We start from the raw sequence: 16154 nt of genomic DNA on the forward strand, positions 1-16154 counted from the left end.
GTAGGCAAGATTAAAGGAAGACATCGAAGCAGTCCAGAGGGGGCTGCTAGATTTGTTAACGATTACTTCGAACAACATGCAAGCATTACGACGATGCTTCGCGAGCTCAAATGGGAATCCCTGAAGGGAAGGCGTAAGTATTTTCGATGAACGCTTTTGAGAACACTTAGAGGACGGGAATTTGAGGCTGACTGCAGAATGATTCCACAGCGTAAGGACCACGAAGATAAGGTACAAGAAATTAGGACTCATGTGAAGGTAGCCTATACAGACAGTCGTTTTCCCCTTGCTCGATCTGAGAGAGGAACAGGAAAGAAAATGACTAGTAGTTGTACAGGGTACATTTTGACACACAACGTACGGTGGCTTATGGATTATGTAGACGTAGATTTAGAATTGACGCGGTAAGTTACTATAACACACTAACAGAGTTGAGAAGGGCCATTCGAAACAAACGTCAGAGCAAATTGAGCTCTTCTGTGATTTTCCTGCGTGACAATGCATGTCCGCATACAGTGCGACATACTGCGACGAAAGTGCCAGAGTTCAATTGGGAAGCACTGCATTACCATCCCTACAGCTCCGATTTGGCGCCTACTGAGTATCATATCTTCACGCACATCAAGAAGCAAATGACTTGGCTCGAAGTGCTTTGGCGATGACGAAGAATTCTAAACCAGTGTCGTAGGTTGGCTTGAGTCGCAGGCATCACTATTGTACAGTGACGGAATCTGAATGCTTGGTAGACGCTGCGATCAATATCGCAGTGTGGTTGGTAACCATATGGAAAAATAAATTTAAGTGTGTTTTTTCACCTTACTCTGAAACAAATTCTGTAACTTCGTTCACATTTTTCTAAAATAAAAGTAAATTACTAAATGTACAGCCTCCATATTCGGTGGTAGTCGTGGTATCCCGCTCATGGCGAACAGCTATATCGCAGAATCACGGTCACGATAGGCCACGATCCTGCCGATTTCTAATTCCGACACGTGCTTGCTTACACGAGGCATAGTACGACCTCCTTACAACCAACGAACACTAAAGTGCGATTTCTGAAAGAGAAACCCACTGTGGGTTTACCTACATTGTGTGGCTGCGCTGAAATGGTAATCATTTGCGTATCCCAGTATGTCGTTCACATCATGTCAACTCGAAGTTTGTCGTGCGCCGTCTTCATAGTCTTGCAGACATAACTGCCAGTAACGTACATTTCATTTTGTGGCTCACAAGGGAGACTTTTACGCAGTGGGTTGCCCAGTGGGCTCATCTAACTGGCGACTGCAGTACACATTTGGATTTGACAACTGCTGCTCTAGTTCGACGCGGATCTTACGTATTTCCTAGATAGCAGGGTTCAAAGTTTTTCTTGTCTGGTGAAAATCATACGAGAGCGCTATCTATGATGCAATGGCGCTGGCACAACCGCCTTGCGTGTCTGACTAAAAGTCTGTCTTAAATGACAGTAAACCATTGTTAAAACGTCGCTTACATTCTCCATGCTAAGCGAGAAGTAACCAGTGTAGCAAACTGATTCATTTCTGGTTTCCAATTTACATTCCTTTCACTTTTCCAAACTGCATGTTGATGGGTTGAATAAAGGGCTGGAGGAGGGAGGTGAACGATAAAATGCTATAGTATCAAGCGTTTTAAGCATGATTCATGTTCTGCCCGAAGTCTGCTTAGCTGCACTAATTGCTGAGATTATGTTTTGAGCTCGCGCGCGTGCAGGTGGCTATATCGTGCTTACAATAGTCGGTTGTATTTGGGCAATTTTTACCATCACAAATCTCACCTACTCGATTGAGAAATTCAATCAAGAGGGAGTTAATCACCTAGTAGTCTCCTTTAAGGTCTGCGTAAATTTTTCTAACGACTGCTTAACAGTGTCTAACATAGGTGAATCACATTTTGCTGGAGGAAGAGTAGGAAGGCAGCGTTTTGTTGTTGTAGTATATTCTCTGACAACTGCTATTAAATACATTTAGGCGTTAATTCATTTCGTCTGGAGCAACTTAGACTTTAGGACCAAAGTTGACGGAAATAACAATGCCAGACGTTTCTGTTGCGAAACCAAGTTTTTTAAATCAAAATTTCGAATTAAAAATGCGCGGGTTAGTAATCCAGAGGTGACTTCGCCAGAGGCAGTTTCATATAAAATTGCCACATAGACTGAATCTATTACTCTGCAGTGTAGTGTATACTTCTTGAAGCTGCCTGAGTAATTAAAACTGTGTGTAAGTTTGTGATTCGTTGAGTGTAACCTTGCCCCTCACAGTCAATGCTCCCACTGATTGAGTCAGCGAAGTACAAATCACCAACCCACACAACAGCAAGCCAAGCCACTTCCGAGCACTATTCCTTCTGCTAATGCAGCAGAGTGCGTTGGAAAGTTTCTGCGTAGTTTGGCAGGTTGCAGAATTGAGGATGTGATGACTGGTCGTTAGTCGTAGCTGGTTTAGTCATTACAAACTTTGTCTGAAAAAGGCAATGTTTCGGGCGAAAGACACGATCTGTCAGTAAATTTCATCATTATTATGTTATATTTAAAAGTCATGTAGCAGGTAGCAGGTAAACCATCCGAGCCAGTAACTGTAATCCGTCAAAATTCCTTCATGACAGCGTGATAAAATTCTGAAAAGTTTATTATTGATACTGACTATACATCCGTAGAAACAAACCCTTCTCCATCCTTGTTGGTTTATTGCAAGTTGCCTGTGTACAGTTGCAGGAATTCTGATTATAATCTTTGATACTACGCTAGGATGTATTTTGTAACAACAGATGAAGTTCCTGCTAACACGATTTGAGCCCTCATTTACAAATTAAGCTGATCAGAGGGAACATTGTGACCACAACTTTGTAGCGTAACGGATACGCAACGCCTTGCGACAAACATATAACATCAGAAGAGACGATACGAGTCAAATATGGGGTATACACGGACATAACCGATACTGATAAAGTGAAGATAGCTATAGCCTCGCGGTTGCCAGCGAACATCTCAGAAGCAGCGAAACTAGTCAGCTGTTCGCATGTAACTGTCGTCAACATATATGGAAAGTGTTTGAAGTACGGTGAAAACACGAACAGGTGACAAGGTATAAAATTGTTGAGACTTAGTATCCTCGGCTGACGTGTGTTAAACGATTTTCCTGATGTTTCGCCAGTGCGAGTGGCTGGCGTTGTCAATAGTTCACCTAGGGCGCCCATGTCAGGTGGCAAAACAGTGGAGGGCTGGGGGGAAGGGGGGGGGGATGCTGCGCCCCCCCGCCCCCCACCATCCCCATCCCCATCGCTCTATATTGTGTACACAGGTGTTTTCTTTCAAGAAAGTGTTTTGAAAGTCGGTATTACACAGGTCTGTAACAGGCTTCGAACTGGAACTTTTTTACGGCTACTCGCAAGTCGCCATTCATCTTCCAGAATATTACAAATACTTCATAACCCCAGATATTCCCGCCCCCTACACACTATCGTATGGACGCCCTTGCTTCCATTGCTGGTGTTGGAGTGGAGTCAAACCCGCGCCCGGACGTTATATGAAGCTGCTGCTCCAAGGTCTTAGGGCCTTTCACTGGTCAACACCAGTCTCTCTTTGGTACTTAAACCGATAATCCACAGTAACACTTGAACACACAATCGGTTAACTTTGAGGCTTTCATCTTTGTTATTCAGACTGTTGTCGTATTTGTGGATTTATATGGCTTCCCTGAACAAAGTGGAGCGTGCTCCTACACGGTCGAGTTCTCCACCTGTCCCAACCTGCAATACCGTTTACGTTCGCTGATACTGGTATTGATGGATCGTCCACCCATTTCAACAAATATTTTTCGACATCCACACGCTAGGTGGTCTGTTCTCGAAATTGGAAGTTGTTCCTTTTGTTATTTGAAGGTCTAAGGCACTCTTGATCTTCTTGGTGGATGGCAAATAGGCTTTACGTGCTATTTGTTCTGCGCTTCACAATGGGAATGTATGCACAAAAGACAGTACCCATCTTCCTTCTTCTGACATGTCACTTCACTGAATTTTAGGGATTGATGATAGTTGTCATGCAACTGGTTGAGTAACTACTAACCACCAGATCACGTTAACAACGTTGCATCTGGCGTCCGAAGTGCTGCGGGTCACATATTCCTTTTGTGCACTTTATGAGTGTATTAAGAAATACATTTTTATGCCTCGGGTGGTGATATTGCGGGTTGTAAATGTATCGGCCCATGTGTGCCTGTTTTAGATACACACAGTGGCTAAAATTCCCGTCATTGCTCGTAAACAGTGCTTGTAGACAGGGTAGTTGTCAGTTCTTTTAGTCCTCCATAATATATTTAATGTTAGCATAGTTTCTGTTCAGATGTCTTAGAAAGTCAGTGAGCTTTTCCTCTACATGGCTTCAAGTGACGAAGGAGTCGCCATCGTACCGACTAAGCAGACCACCAATCGCGACACCTTCCAGCTGATAGTAGATATTGATATTTAGCATGAAGTATCTCCTGGTAAGCATGCATGGAAAAGTTAGATGGTTACCCGTGGGAAAACGGACCCCATATGCTCCAGAAAATCACTGACTTGTCCCTGAGCAAACAAAGAAAGAGGATCAGTATTTGCCAGTGCCATTCCGAGTGTAGTAAATGTACGTCGGTCTTTTCCACTTGTGGCTAAAACAGGGAGATCAAGTGTCAGACCAGTTTATATCTCGCTGAACCAGAAGCTCTTTCTATTGGTCTTAGCTGTGTATCATCTTTATGTATTATTTGTGCTTCTGCCCTTTCACATTTTCTTCTGTACGTCCGCTGAGAACGACCACACCTAGATTAACCAATTCGTATTCCGTGTGATGTTCTGCGGCTATGTGCACTTACCTTTTTGTGCGACGTTGGTTCTAGTAGGTCCCTGCATCTTCTGCCCATAATCTTCAGCCTTCTTTAGAACAGTCGAATTTTCGTTGTCGGGACATGGTAACAGTTTGCTCTTGATAGCTCACACCTTATATTATGGTGGTTCTACTCGAAACTGTATCCTGGCGGTAGCAACATGTATTTCCACAGCTTGTTCACATGGAGGGGCTCAGATGGCCGCTTCGGTATTAGCAATGGTATCCGTATCCTCTGTAGGTACAGTTCCGGAGATGATAGTGAAATTCCTTCTTTGACGAAGGGCAGGCAGTTCCTCTGAGGTCAGCGATGATTCGTTGACCACTGCGCGTGTATCAACTTGTAGATCTCTTTTACACACCACCAAATTTGTCACCTGTTCGAATTAATCACATTTATTGCTGCAACAGGTCGACGGTCGTGTCCGGATATGATGTCACATCGACGAATGACGGCTTGAAGGATGCACCACATGATTTACGCAGGACGGTGGAGGCAATATGGATATTCAACAGGACTTTCACGAGACTTGTGGTACTAATCGAAGACATCTAGACACATGTGTACTAGTTGGACATTGACGGTAACCATATGCATCCCTTCATGTTTGATGAAGTCCCCAATGGCAACGGCATTTTCCAGCAGGGTAACTATTTCACAAGGCCAGTATCGTGATACAGTAGTTTGAGGAGAATGATTTGAATTCGTGTTAATGTCGTGAGCACCGTATTCAACTTACCTCAACCCGTTGGAACGTTTCTGCAAAGCTATCGGTTGGCAGCTGCTAGTCGTTTGACCTGTAGTTTACGAAAGTTGCGCAACGCGTATGTTTACACAGATATTTGGTGCCAGATACCACCAGGAAACGACGAAGGACTTGTGGAATACCTGTCATGTAGAATTATCTCTATATTGCTTTCCAAAGGTAGACTAACACTCTGCTATGTATCTCCTCACAAACGTTTTCCACATCAGTAGGCTAAGTAGTGTGCCCTGAGTAAATTTTGTAGATTACAGGCTCAATCTTCACGAAGTGGCACTTCCTAGAAGTAAATGGTATTGGTTCCAAGCAGATACGAATGACATAGTCATCAGTACAAAACGAACTAGTCCTAGGGGCCATTGTATTTGCTCTTTTCACGGGCGACATACCGTCTGACAGCTTTTCATTGGTGTCTGGGTTAGTCTTGGCATGATTTAGGGCTTGAAATCGACACACGTCTTGCTTACAATAGTCACGTAAGTGAAGCTTTAAGGAAAGGTTGCGCGTAAGTATGCCGCCCAAAATCTCTACTCAGACGTGAGCACTAACTGAAAACTGTAAACTCCTACAGCTTCTCGTTCTTTATGGCTGGCACGTGTGGACTCTGCTATGGGACACGTATCTCGCGAGAATGCAGACACTACAAACAAAGCCTTCAGAAGAATATCAGTTGCTCAGATATAATACGTCCCTAACACTGACATGAGAGCAATGTTAGTGGAACAGTCCACCTATTTCGGGAAAGGTTTTCTAAATTCTATCGTATCTCAAACTTCCTCCGTCACTTTCATTGTTTATTTAGTCAGTATACCTATTGATTCTTCTTTTAAGAGACCAAAATTGACTCTTACACGACTCACTGTGGATTAATGTACAACCACCAACGACAACAGACAGTTACACAATGCCCACTCATCCAGAACTTATCTTCTGGACCGCATAGCGCAGACAGTCAAAGTGAGAAATGAAAATATATTTCAGAGAGCCTCACACATTTCAGTCACCGAAGTTCGCAACGTATCCAGGACGTATCCCACTTTCTGGCGAAGTTGGGAAGATAAATTGTTCTCGAAACGTCGCGCACATCTTCCGAACTGCCGCGACTGGGAATATTTTACAGCATCAAAACACCGCGAAAATATTTATCTACAGCCTAGAACAATGACCGCAATAAGCTATATAAACTATATGACGGTGACATTGCATAGCTGAATAGACAAAAAGCGACTGAAGTTTTATGGGATACGATTCTAAGAAGAATATTCGGAAGAAATAGTTCCTCTTCTAGTAGCAGTGCAGCGTAGATCGCTGGAAGAGCGGAGTATTCCAGATGAATGGAAAATGAGCAGGCGATTCTCATTTACAAACCGAGCGAGGTGGCGCAGTGGTTAGACACTGGACTCGCATTCGGGAGGACGACGGTTCAATCACGCGTCCGGCCATCCTGATTTAGGTTTTCCGTGATTTCCCTAAACCATTCCAGGCAAATGCCGGGATGGTTCTTCTGAAAGGGCACGGCCGACTTCCTTCCCCATCTTTCCCTAATCCGATGAGACCGATGACCACGCTGTCTGGTCTCCTTCCCCAACCAACCCACCAACCTCATTTACAAGAAGAGTCGCCCGGCACAAACACATAACAACAAGCCTATTTTGCTGACAAAGTCAGTTGTCGAATTTTGAAACACAATGCGTGCTAGTGTACTATGAGCTTTCTGCAACCCTAAAAACTACTCTCTAAAAGTCAACATGCATCCTGCAATATACGATCACCTAAATCCCAGCTCACTCTATTCGTCGACGACACGTAGGAGGCAAAAAATGGCGGTACCCAAGTTGACACTGTGTTCCTTGACTTGAAGATGTTTGATACAATTCCGCACTGCCACCTAATAAACAAAATACTAGTCTACGGAAACCAGGCCAACTCTGTGAATGGATTGAAGACCTTCTAGTAACCGGAACACAGGCTGTCACTGGTAACGGAGAGAAATCTTCAGATTTAGAAGAAACTTAGAGCGTACGTCTAGGGTGTGATATAGGTGCATTACTTTTTACTATAAGTAAATAAACTAGACATAAAGCCTGAAGTTCCATGAGGGCATTCGTGGATAGAATTGTTATACGTCGAGTAGTCTCAGCACTACAAACTGTTACCAAAATGCAGGAAGATTCAGATGGCTCCAAACACTATGAGAATTAACATCTGAGGTCGTCAGTCCCCTAGACTTACAACTACTTAAACCTAACTAACCTAAGGACAAAACACATGCACGCCCAAGGCAGGATTCGAACCTGCGACCGTAGCAGCAGCGCGGTTCCAGACTGAAGCGCCTAGAACCGTTAGTTTATGATTACAGGATTATTAAACAGTGACTGTAAGCAGTCACTCCCATTAAATACCTGAGAGTATGGAGCGACTTACAGAGGAACTGTTACTTAAAAATAATCGTTGGAAAGGCTGATGCCATTATGAGAGTCATTGGGAGAATCCTCAAGATATATAATCCACCCTCGTTACACCCATCTAAGAGCGCTGCTGGTCAGTTGGTGATGCTTACCACTGAGAGATGAAACAGGAAAAGTCCAAAAAAGAGCGGCGCATTTCATTACATGTTCCTTTAATAAGCGCGAAAACGTGAGATAGATGCTTATTTAGTTCCATTGGCAGACGCTATAAGACGCGTTGTGAATGACGGTGTTCATGAATGTAAAATTATGCAGAAACTAAGTCTTATGTGGCTTAGATTAAATTGTCCTTTCCGTGCTCCATTTGTTACGGCGGTTCGATAAGTACGAGGGTAAGCTGAAATGTAACGCCTCCTCATTTTTTACGTGAAAACAGTTGAAGCTTTTCAAGTAGTACAAACGTTGTCAACATTCTGCATCTATATTCATCAAGTCTAGATATTTATGTCTCAACATAATCTCACTGGTGACGAACATATTTTTCGCATCGAGAGACCAGTTTGTTCATACCGCCACTGTAGAATGTTTAACTTTATTGACGGAGGCACTGCCTTACCTCTGCTTTCCTCGCTTCATCTGTAGCAGAGTGTTGTCCCCGAAAGTATTCTTTAAGTTTTGGAAACACGAGGGCTATTCGGAAAGTAAGGAACGATAGGTCGCGGATGGAACCGACAGTGAAAATCAAAACTGTTTTATTTGCAACAGTTAGTTGCGATTTCCAGCTACTTATCTCCATAGTCGCCGATCCGACTTAGACGTTTGTCGTAGAGTTGTACCAACTTTCCAATACCCTCTTTATAGAAAGCAACCGCCATTGCTTTCCGCCAATTCTCTACGCTGGCCTACAGCTCGTTGTCTGTTCCAAAACGTTCTCTTCATAGACAGCGGTTTATGTGAGCAGAGATAAAACTCAGAGGGAGACAATTACGGGCTGTATTATTGGTAATCCAATATTTACAATTGAAAACGCTGCAGGAGCATCATCATTGCCCCTACACATTGCGGCTGAGAATTGTCATGAAGCTGGCCGGAGTGGTCGAGCGGTTCTAGGCACTACAGTCTGGAACCGCGTGACCGCTACGATCGCAGGTTCGAATCCTGCCTCGGGCATGGATGTGTGTGATGTCCTGATTTAAGTAGTTCTAAGTTCTAGGGGACTGATGACCTCAGAAGTTAAGTCCCATAGTGCTCAGAGCCATTTGAACCATTTTGAATTGTCTTGAAGAAGAAAACGCACGACAGTTATGTAATGTTAGCTGCATAGCTTCAGGCGAAATTTCTCACCAGTCCCTAGTACTGAGCGGGAGACACTATGTTCTAGGTATATTTATGTGCTCCCTGTGACCTCAGAACTAAAAACGACGACGAAACGCGATCGACGGCATGCTAGAGACACTGCCCAACACACCTGTGCAAAACGTCATCGGATTTTCACTGTGGTTTTCATTTCGCGACCGATCGTTACTTACTTTCCGAATAACCATCGTAGATGAAAATCGAGTGTGGACCAAGCAGGGCCCTTATGAGAGAGATCGATGACGGTGAACCCAAGGTTTCGGATTGTTGCAGACGTTGCAACTCTCGTGTTGTGTCTGGCATTGTCAATCTGAAGGACAGTACGGTCCATGAGTGGACGAACACTTCGAATTTGAAACTCGATTACCGCACGTTGTTTCTCACACACCGACCTAGCTGCGTCACACCGTGCCATGTTACGCGCTATAATTCGTAGCACCTAGCGTCAGAGAGCCATGAATACGTAGACACGAAGAATAAAGATGTTTATTTTATTTAAAAAAGTTTTCATAATTTTCACATAAAAAAATTGGGAGTCTTTTTCAGCACGCCCTCGTACCACAGTCGGGCGTAGGGTTTCAGTGGTAAAGTTGAAAGGTGGCTACACTGAGCCACAGCGCCAGAGATTGCGCCAAAGAGTATTATTCAGCCGCCTCCACTGGCAGTGCTTGGGGAGAACTCGTAGTAGTCAGTGCTTGGGGAGAACTCGTAGTAGAGTGCTTGTTGAGATGTGCTAGTGAAAAGTGCTTGTTGAGAACTCGTGGTAGTAAGTGCTTGCTGAGATGTCGTAGTGGCGAGTCGGTGTGGAGAGACTGTAATGTTTAGAGAGCTTTTCGTCAATATAAACGAAGGTAAAAAAAAAAAAATTCTTTTCTCTCTCATTATTTCAGCGTCCTGAATAATGCGTCATTACAGGTTCAGTCAACAAAGCATCTGGCGTGTGTTCTTGTATTAGAGTGCAATTATAGTATTTCTAATTTTTTTTTCTATCACGTCAGTATAAATGGTATTAGAAATTTCTTGTCTTGTTGAAGAAGAACCGTGCCAGATGTGTACGTTGAGTCATACTTCCACATACAGAACAGTTATACTTGTGCCTTAGTTTTGTAGGTTTTATAGTTGCTGGGGATTTAATTAATTAATTGTGTTAACGAAAATTTTCATTTCATTCTTTGTTGTTGTTCTATGCAGTCAGATTGCGTAATAATACTAGTCAGGGCCAACCGTTTACGAGACACAGCGTAATCGGACAGACAGCTACGAAAAATAAAAATGATTTTCATTATATAATAATTAAGCCCCCATGCACGTGGCGACCGCTGCTTCGGATCGTCCCTTGGAATTCTTCTGATTGTAAAAATAGTAGACAGTAGTATTGTTGTAATTTGTAGTTTAGTAATTGTAGACTATATTGCATGTGTAGATTTGGTAATTGTCATTCTTCTAATGGTATTTCATAATTTAATTTTGTTGTCTTGTATAAGCGTTTGACAATCTAGTGCAATTATTTCAATTGTTCGTTAATCGTGTTCGAGGGAAACATCTCGTGTGAATGGTATTGTTGGAGATAAGGAGTCATTGTGTGTAATTTTCGTACAGTGACGAGTTTTGTATGTTTTGTAAATGATTACGCGATCGATGAAGAAGGCAAAAATGATGAATAGTGAGAATGATGAAATTGTTAACATGGCGAACTCGCCAACAGAAGAAAACAGTATCATGAATAAAGAAGTGGAAAACAATGTAATAAGACGGAAAAATAGTCCGGAACCATTTCAAAATTTTTCTCAATCAGAAAATTCACAGAATCCGAGATTAACGACAGAAGATATGGAGCAGTTGATGAGTGCAATATTAAATTTGGGATCTCGGTTAGACTCACAAAAGGGAACAATGGAAACACGGTTAGACTCACGGGGATCACAAATAGGAACAATTAAAACAGAGATAGGAACAATTAAAACCGAGATGGGAACTTTGGGATCTGAATTAAAAACTGATATGGGAACAATGGAAACACAGTTTCGATCTGAATTAAAACACAGATGGAAACAATGGAAACACGGTTAGACTCACGAATAGGGACATGTTTCAAAAACATGAAAGATGAATTAAAGAATGAAATCAGAGAAGAAGTACAACCGATTTTGAATTCTCACAATAATAGATTAATTGCAGTAGAGATTAGACAAAGGGAACAGGACAGAGAACAGGAAGAAAGAGATCGCGTGATAGTACAGAAATTTTCAGAGTTAAATTTACAACGTGCAAAAGATAAGGAAGAAATATTTGAGAGAATCGAGGAATCCGTACCAAATGACAGATTAAATAACCTAACACAACAATATGAACAGTTAACTACCAAATGTGTCAATACTGAAACTAGAGTCACGACACTTACGGAAGACGTAAATAAACAGAAAGAACAAATAGGTGACTTATCGGAAAGAGTTGAGGAGATTTCAGATAAATTGACAAATCTTATTTTACATGGGGACAGAGATTCGGATGATACAGCTCCATTACGATTTGCAGAAACCGAAGAGTACCAGAACATAAATAAGCATGTTGAAAATCAGGTAAAATTTAATGAACGCGTTAAAAGGGAAGTTGAGGCATTACGAAAGCAAGTCAAGCAAACTGAAGGCGAAATCGTAGGAAAAGATAGCAGAAGAAATTTAGAATCACAGGTAGCAGAGGGGTTTGAAGAAAGTAATTTGTTTCGTGTACGGGATGCAACAAGAGAGCGCCAGGCGCGTGAATTTAACAATAATCGTCATTGTGACTGGGACAGACGCGGTAGGTCTTTGTCGCCACGAGGCGAAAACTTTGACTATAAACACTTTTTGACTGTTCGGAAATTTAAGATCTTCCGCAATTCTAAGAATGACATACATCCATGAGCATGGTTAGATCAATTTATGTACGCACTTCCCCCCAATTGGCCACTAAGTCACAAACTGGAATTTATGTGTGGATATTTAGAAAACGAACCGGCGACGCGGATGCGCGCACTCATTAGAGATTGTAATAATCTAAATGATTTTTATCATGCATTTCTTTCGGCATATTGGTCCGAAAACACGCAAGACAGAGTCAAACATAGTCTTATTATGCAGCGTAATTTCAAACAGTCTGAGTTCCGCACGCCAGCAGAATATTTTGAAGACATGATTCGAAAGAATCAGTTCCTGTCCAACCCTTATAGCCCGATTGAATTAATTCGCATTTGTTTAACTAAGCTGCCACAATCAATAAGACAAATTGCTTTAGCTGGAAGATGTAAAGACGACATTGAGACTTTTAAGACTTTGCTACAAGAACTTGAGTATGACAACGACGACGGGACTTCTTGTAATTTTTTCAGTAACAGTAATTACAATAGATTTTCAGAGAAAAGGGATAGTGATCGGAACGGGCGTTATATGGGTAACTTTGAGAATGACAGACGTAACAGACAGGACAACAGATACTAGCCTTATGACAATAACAGACGTTCTAACAGAAATTACACAGACAATAGCGGTAATTCGTACCGGAATGATCAATCATACGGAAACAGTAATCGGCATCATCAAGACAGAAATTATTCATACAGTAATAGAAATTCTTACTACAGAAATAACCAGGGTAGTAGATACAACAATAATTTCAGAAGTGACAGTCGAAATTACACAAGAAGTAGTTATGCAGACAGACAGGAAAACAGAAATTTTAATAACAGACACAACCAAGAATTTGCATCTAACAGACAGGAGGGACCTAATTGGCATACTCCACTTGACAGAACTTCAGAGAGACAAGTGCAAATCGTAGAAATTGATCCGCGAAATGACGCGAATAATCAAAGACGTGACGCAAACAATCGACAATGACTTGCAGCTTCGGCTTCTGGCAGCAATATAGACGGTTCAGAAAGTAATGACACTACGCCTTTACACTACGTACGCCGGGAAGACATGAGAGACATTTTGCTAGACGAATGGGAAAATAATGTAGACGCATTTTTACATCCTGTTATTGAAGTATGTGTGGGTAAGAATAAGTTCACTGCAGTTTTAGATTCTGGGAGCCCATTGAACGTCATTAGTGAATCAGTTTTTCGTATATGTGAAAGAACTATTGCCTGTCCTGTGTTACCTGTTTCTAAAACTACAATTCGAGGCGCTATTTCTGGAAAAAGTGTGGAAGTTAAACAACAGACCAACCTAAATTTCATTTGTCAAGGATACGAATTTTCTGCTAATTTTATTATTGTTCCATCACTCAGTACACAAATTATATTAGGTATGGAGTTTCTTAACACACATAAGGCAATTTTGAACTTTAAAGAAGGAAGTGTGAATTTGACTGTTGCCGGAATGCCGAAATGTTTGAAATTTTTCGAGTGTTTAACAAGATCTGAATCAGATACAAAATGTTTAAGGTTTCTTACTTCTGATGTTTTCGTTGAGCATTATGACGACAGTGTGTTTATTCATGACAATGACAATAGATACAGAGACACGATGCATGATATAATTAATAGCGAAGAATTAATTAATGAAAAGGTTAAGAAAGCTGAAGTGCCAGATGACGTTGCAAGAGAAGAGCTGCACCACATTTTGACTTCACATGCTACAGTATTTAGTCATCACACAGGAACTATACAAGGCTTACAATATTTATTTAAAGTAAAAGAACACACACCATTTCGGGGGAAAACGTACGCTATTCCTTTGGCTTACAGAGACAAGGTTAAGAATGAACTTCAATACATGTTAGATCAGGGCATTATTGAGCCAGCAGTCAGTCCTTATACCAGCCCATTACACGTTGTTCTTAAAAAGGATGGGTCAATTCGTTTGGTTCTGGATTCCAGACAGATAAATAATATCATCATTCCTGAAACTAACAGTCCACAAAATTTAGATGAACTTTTTCAACATTTCCATGGAATTAAAGTTTTATCCACGATTGATGTGCGCGCAAGTTTTTGGCAAATAGAACTCCACCCTGATTGTAGAAAATATACTGCCTTTTTAGCCTTTGGTAACTGTTACCAGTTTCGGAAATTACCATTTGGACTTACTGTATCTTTAGCAGCATTCATTCGTAGCTCAAATGAAATTTTACCTGTTTATCTTCGTGACAATATTACTTCATATGTTGACGACATTCTTATTGCTAAACGTTCTTGGAGTGAGCATAACAAAATATTGGATTCATTATTACGTATTTTTGCAAGAGTTGGCGTTACAGTGAACTTGGAAAAATCTGAATTTGGACGTTCTCAGGTGAAATTTCTCGGTCACATTATTTCTACAGCAGGTATTCTTCCTGATCCAATAAAAATTAGACGCTATTCGTAATTATGCTGTTCCTACTACAAAACGTGAGGTTCGTAGTTTCCCTGGTGCCTGTAATTTTCTTAGACGCTTTGTTAGATTGGACAATTTGGCCACACCTCGTTTTTGTGATCTATCTGGAAAGTTCTTTTTTTTAAACGAAAATCGGTCGACAACTCTGTTTGGTTAGTTTGTATTCCTGATGAGTGGGTTAATAAGCTGATTTGGTATACGCATTTCAGTTATGCACACTTTGGTCCCAGAAAATGCTTTCATAAATTACGGGAAAATTGCTACTTCAGTAATATGGAAAAACGTATTCGATCTGTTCTGGCCAAATGCTAATTATGTCAAAAGGCTAAGCCGCCAACAATTTCTCACAGAGCACCGTTGTTTCCTATCATTCCAGCGAAATTAAAGGAGATGGCTGCAGTTGATTTGTTCGGTCCAGTGGTTCGATCTACTAATGGTTTTGCGTACATTTTCGTAGCAGTGGAATTGACATTAAAATATGTGTGTTTTACACCCTTACGCAAAGCAACAGCTCGTTCAGTATCTAATGCTTTCATCAAACATTTTCTTAAAGACGTGGGTCATGTTAATAAGGTTATATCAGATAATGAATCACAGTTTCGTTCTAAAATTTGGCTTCGTACTCTACGGCGTCGTAAAGTGAAACCAATTTTCATTTTACTTTTTCACCCTCAATCTAACGCTTCAGAGAGGTGGATGAAGGAAATCAATAAATTGTGTCGTCTTTATTGTCATCAGAATCACAGAACGTGGGATCAGTATCTTCATATTTTTCGAAACATTCTGAATGAACTTCCTAATGATTCAACTTCTTTACCGCCAATACTGATATTAAAAAACAAAGCACCGACAAATCGCATATCTGAAATCGTTCCTTTTCCGCCTTCACAGAAACTGCGGCATTCTGAAGTTGTTAACCTGGCTCTACAAAATATTGCATCTGCAGCTGCTAGAAGAGAGAAATCAGCTAAACATCCTGGTCGTTTAAAAACCGTGTCAGTTGGTCAAAAAGTGTTAATTAAGTCTCACCGTTTGTCTCACAAAGGAAAGGGCTTGTTTCGCAAATTTTTTTGCTTTATAACAGTCCATATAGAATTCGCAAAATTATTCATGATAACACTGTCGAAGTAGAAACTCTTAAATCACGACGCTCTAAGGGAATACATCATATATCTAACGTTAAAATTTTTGTGGAATGATATACTTTTGAAAAAATTTTTGTGAAATGACATACTTGTGAGAAACTAACAGCTACATGTAAACACGCAGAGAGTACAAGGATACCGCCCTGTGTTTTGGCGGCGGCATATGCTCAAAGCAACAGTCAAGTCTGCGCGCCGCACAAGGCAGTCGTTGGCCGCAAACAATTGCTTCCTACGTCACGCGCCTA

Source organism: Schistocerca piceifrons, chromosome 6, assembly GCF_021461385.2.
Source record: "Schistocerca piceifrons isolate TAMUIC-IGC-003096 chromosome 6, iqSchPice1.1, whole genome shotgun sequence".
Lineage (NCBI taxonomy): Eukaryota > Metazoa > Arthropoda > Insecta > Orthoptera > Acrididae > Schistocerca > Schistocerca piceifrons.